The sequence below is a fragment of the Petaurus breviceps genome, unplaced genomic scaffold (genome assembly GCF_028583685.1).
Source record: "Petaurus breviceps papuanus isolate PSGF00001 unplaced genomic scaffold, PetGlider_PUasm1.0 90416, whole genome shotgun sequence".
NCBI lineage: Eukaryota > Metazoa > Chordata > Mammalia > Diprotodontia > Petauridae > Petaurus > Petaurus breviceps.
This window is the reverse complement of record NW_027187244.1, coordinates 2,979,326-2,985,325: the sequence shown is the minus strand read 5'-3', so window position 1 is coordinate 2,985,325 and position 6,000 is coordinate 2,979,326.

The window sequence follows — 6,000 nt, the reverse complement described above, 5'->3', positions numbered from 1 at the left end:
CCATCTGGGTACTCTATCCAATGAACCTCCTAGCATCTATGTATGTATCTATCTATGTATACAGGATTATCTAGATAGTAACATGAGAGGTGGGATTGGATCCCAGCCCTTCCCTGATTTTAATACCCTCACTATTTCTTACAGGCTTTAATGATGGGATGCATTTTATGGAACTTATTAAGGAATTATTTATGGAAATTAAAGAAATGCATTTATGGCAGAAATTGAACAGTCATCTCCAAACAAGTTAGAAAATATTTTTTGATGTAGAGGCAACATTTTGGGAGCTAGGGTATACAGTGGTTATAGAGCATTGGGCCTACAGTCAGGAAGACTGACGTCTTCAAATCTGACATCAGACACCGGATAGCTGTTAACCTAAGCAAGTTATTTAACCCTGTTTTCCTCAGTTCTTCATGTGTAAAATGAGCTGGAAAAGGAAATGACAAAACACTTTAATATCTTTGCCAAGAAAATCCTGAATGGGGTCACCAAGAGCGGGATACCACTGAAATGCGTGAACAACAGAGAGGCAACATTGAAGAATGAGTATGTGTGAATGTTATTGAAAAAAAAAATTGATGTAATAAAACAAAAACAAGAAATTCAATTGAAATTCTGGTTACTAAATTAAAGTATGTTGCATGCAAATTAGAGTATAAACACTCTAAATTAAAACAGGCTACTTGGACTTAACGTTTTCATATAAATGGAGTATATTTATTATTATATTATTATTAATAATATTTTATTATATATTCTATAATAAATAATTACATATTATTACTATAGGTGCTCTACGTACAAGTAATTAGATATTTACTGAGCATGCAATATTGTGGTAGGTGCTAAATTGGACACCAGAAAATTTAAGACATTATCCCTTCCCCTAAAGGGTTATAATTTTGCAGAATCATAGAATTTGAAAAACAGTGTGACCGTCAACAGGTCAAACGTGTCCATAAAGCAAGTCTCACTATAACACACTGGATAAATGGCAATTCGACTTCTTTTTGAAGACCTCCAAGAAGAGAGAATTGACTTCATCTAAAAGAGAATATTGCACTTTTTTTTTGGAAAGCTTTAATTGTTTGGAAGTTTTTCTTTATATTTAGCTGAAATTTGCCTCTTGACAACTTCCACATAATATCCCTGATTTTTGTCCTCTGAGGTTAAATCGAAAAATCTGATACCTCCTTCAATCCAATCAATGTTCATTAAGTTCCTTTGATGTGACCCTGAGCAAGTGACTTAACCTCAGTTTCCTCATAAATAAAATGAGGTAGAAAAAGAAATGGAAAAGCACTTCAGTATTTTTTCCAATAAAACTCCAAATGAGATCACAAAGTGTGGAACATGAATGAAATTACTTAACAATAACATTATATACCAGGTACTATACTAAACTATGCTAAAATGCTGGGGATACAATTAGTAAAAAGAAAGACAGTAACTGTCCTCAATGAACTTACAATATATAGAGTGAGACAATAAGGAGTTATGAAAGTGAAGGATGGAGGCAGATGAAACACTAAGGTGTACCCAGCATGAGGGAACCTTGTACTGTTAATTGAAATTAGGCAGGGCAGGATATGCAAAGTGGAGGGAGCTAAGAGTTTGGTTTCTACTCTCTATGAAGGAGAGCATTTGGAGGAGTTTGATACTTGACCTTCCAGTCCTTCAGAGGGGAAGGGAGGCTAAAGAAAATGGAATCAATTAAGATTTGACTTAGTTGTATGGTAGTGAGTTTAAAAGTGATGAGTTTATCCTGGGAGGGGCATCTTAGTCCATGTTGTTGAAACCTTGCAGGACAGAAGATGTATAGTGAAGTATGAAAACCATTCAAACACTTCAAGAACACTATGTTATCATCACTGAGTCTCTTCTCCAGGCTAAATATGCTCTGTTACTTCAAGTAATCTTCATATATCAGGAATTAAATTTACCATGTTGGTTTCCTCCTTATGGATACTCTCCATCTTAATAGTCTTTCTTAAATGGTAGAACCCAGAATTGAATAGAATTCATCATGTAAGTTCTGATGAAGGCAGAGTATGGTGTTACCTTCACCTCTGCATCCCTGGAAGCTATATCTTTCCTAATGCAGCATCAAAATTCATTAGTGTTGTTTTTCAAGCTGCTACATCATACTAATTCCCAAAAATCTCTTTTCAGAACAACTGCTTTGTAATCATGCATCTCCAATTGTGTACTAGAGAAGATGCCATTTTTAGCCATGTGAAACTTTATTCTTATATTTTATCTTATTAGACCTAACCCCACACTCTAGTATGTCCAGATCTTTCTCTCTCAACTCTATCATCCACTGCATTATCTATCCCTTTAAGTTTTATATTCACCTGAAAATTTCATGCTTTTATCCAAGTTGTCAATAAAAATGTTAAATGACACTAACACTCCTGAGATCACATTTATTGTTTAATTAAAAAATGTGATGAAACACATACATGTTTTCTACCAGTAAATCTGATAAAATTGGTCTACTTTCTCAACCTGGTTTAGTTTTAATCTGCTCAATACCATGTTGTTAATACTTACCATGCAAACAACTTAGAAGAAGGATTGCTTTATAGTTGACCTCTGTGGGTATTTTAGCAATTAAGTAATATGACATCCAAGGAAACTTTCATCTATTGGGTTCCAGAAAGCTACACCAGATTTTAAGTATTTCCAGGGTAAGAATCTTTTCTAAACTATTGCATATGCACCTGAATGATGTGTTCACTTTTTCTAATCCACCAGAGTATATATTTAAAGTGCCTTGAATGAAATTTGGACGAAATTAAATAGTAATTAAAAACCTAAATAGTAAATATGGGAGTTGATATTTGAATCCAGGTCTCTTCTGATTCCAAGTTTAGCATGCTTTCTCTTCTCTCAGTGGGAAGAAAATCGACCTATTATTCCATTCCCCACCTATATCAAGAAGTTCCAACCTATTTCTAACAGATTTGCCTCATTTCCCAGAAATTAAAATTTAATTGTTGAAAAAGCATTGTCAATGACCCTAAAAGACAGAAAATCCCAGCTTAATAATGATTGAATCACTTTTTAATGCTTTCTATATTAGAGTCATTGTGTGAATATGAATTTGCATAAAGGAAAGACATGTTAGGAAATTGTGCATGGAAAAGAAAAGACAAAAGCATACATTATGAAGGTGCTACTTGTTCTTCAGCCCTATTAAAATTTCTGATTTATAGGATCCAGTAATTATCATTAATACATAGAATGGACATCATTAAAAGTTTTGGTATCTTAAGCTACTCCTTTTTATGACAATTCTTGATAGCATCACAGAACTGCTGATGTTATATAGCAATTTAACCCTTATTACTATGCATTTATTGTTGTTGTTAAGTTCTTTTTCAATCACGTCTGGCTTTTTGAGAGCCCATTTGGGGTTTTCTTCGCAGAGGTACTGGAATGGTTTGTTACTTCATTCTCCAGCTCATTGTACAGATGAGGAAACTGAGGCAAAAAAGTTAAGTGACTTTGTCCAGAGTTACATACCTAATTAATGTCTAAGGTTAGATTTAAACTTCTGAAGATGAGTCTTCCTCACTCCAGGTCTCACTCTCTATCCACTTTTCCATAGCTTTGTGTATAGGTCTTTATTTATATCTACTTACACATATAACCACTTCAATTTTTCATCATTTGTCCCAATTGCATTTCTGTAAGACATGGTATTTTATATTATTTCCCATTTTATGTTTTAGTAAGAAAAAATCCAATGGTGCACACACACACACACACACACACACACACACACACACACACTCCCCCGCCCCTTCCTGCCTTGATTTGATGGTTTCCCTTATACAAAATCAGCAATTTCTTTCTCTTTTTTTTTTTTTTATCTGGGGCAGGGGGAAGGCAGGGCAATTGGGATTAAGTGACTTGCTCAAGGTCATATAGTTAGTAAATGTATCAAGTATCTGAGACTGAATTTCAACTCAGGTCCTCCTGACTCCAGGGTCAGTGTTCTATTCACTATGCCATCTAGCTGCCCCAGCAATTTATTTTTAATTCTTATTTTATGGGAAGGAATGGTTTGTTTTGTTCAAGATTTCTTGATAGATAGAACTAATGAGATACTATTTTTCTCAGTGATCCTGTGATTAGCAGTATCAAGCCAGGAAAAGCTAGGCTCCCAGAAGGCCTTTGCTATTCACAGTGAAGTTGTTATGCTTAGAGGCCAAATGGAAAGAGTCCCTCCAAATGCTGCTGTTTGGAGATTGCTTTGCATATAGGGCCTCTTCCATGAGAGCTATGGACATTTTTTGCACTCCTAGAGAGAAAACCTTAGAGATAATTACCATTTCTATGTAGGTGGCTCTCACATGTATATGCCTGACTCCATCTTTTCTCCTGAACTCCAGCTCTGCCTCTCCATCTCCTATTTAAAAATCTCTAACTTAATGTCACATAAGCAGTTCAAATTGAATACATACAACAAAGAACTTAATATGTTTAATTCCCAAGCCTCAACCTTTTCCAGGCTTTTCTACTACTGTCAAGGGCAAACTTTGGAGCTGCAGAACCCACAAAATGACACAGAGAAGTTAACCTCCCACTGAGGACAGCCCGGCAGACCATCAGGAATCGGCCCACACAGCGCTCTGGGAGCCCAGCCCAGGCCCGCCAAGAGCCAGAGGTTTTAGCCCCAGGGTGGGTCTGACCAGCCACCTGCGGAAGGGACTCCAGATCAGCAGCAGCTGTGGCCATTTCCAGGTTTATCAAAGTGAAGGACAAAGTGAGAGGTCAATGCAGTCTAGACTTTGGGACCCAGTAAGTGGGAGTGCCCCGGGGAGAGAAGCACCTGAGACACTGGCACAGCCAGACAGCACCACATGGCAGCTTCAGCTCCTGTCCTGCAGAGTGTATGGGGGAACAAGAACAAGTCTGAGGGGTAATCGCTTTTGCTTTAACCTGTTTGGATCTGGATTGCAGTCTAGGGTGGAGATCCAGGGGTGTGTGTCCAGCCTTCCAGAGCGTGTGGAGACCTCAAAGAAGGCACCCATCTAATACCTCCAGCAGATGAGAAAAGCACAGCATTTGGGATGAAAGCTCCCCTGTCTGGTGGCAGAGTCCTACTGTGGCAAAAAGCCCAAGGGTCAAGTGACTGTGGGACTACATGACCAGGCAAAGGAAACAAAGCAGACAGAAGATCCCAACATTAGACTCCTATTTTGGGGACAAAAAGGAGCAAAGCATGGAACAGGAGGAAGCAGTGAAGTCAGAACTCCTGCACCTAAAGCTCCAAAGGAAAATACGAGCTGGTTACAGGCCATAGAAGACCTTAGTAATCGGATAAGTGAAGTGGAGGAAAAATTGTTAGAGAAATGAGAACAATGCAAGAAAATTATGAAATGACAGTCAACAACCTGACTGAGGAAAATCATACCTTAAAAAATAGATTAACTCAAATGGCAAAAGAAGCTCAAAAAGGCAATGAGGAGAAGAATGCCTTAAAAAGCTGAATTTTCCAGATGGAAAAAGAATCTCAAAAGCTCCATGAGGAGAATCATTGCTTCAGAATTAGATTGGAGGAAATGGAACCTAATGACTTTATGAAAAATCAAGATGCTGTTAAACAGATCTAAACAAATGAAAGAATAGAAGGCAATGTGAAATATCTCATGGGAAAAACCGCTGGCCTGGAAAGTAGATCCAAGAGAGATAATTTAAAAATTATTGGACTACCTAAAAGCCATGATCAAAGTAAGAACCTAGAAATCATCCTCCAGGACGTTCTTAAGAAAACTGCTCTGATGAGAACCAGAGGGCAAAATAGAGGTTGAAAGAATCCACCAATCACCTTCTGAAAAAGATCCTGAAAAGAAAACTCCTAGGCATATTATAGCCAGGTTCCAGAATTCCCAGATTAAGGAGAGAATATTAAAAGCAGCCAGGAAGAAACAATTTGAATATTGTGGAAGCACAATCAGGATAACCCAGGATCTGGCAGCTTCT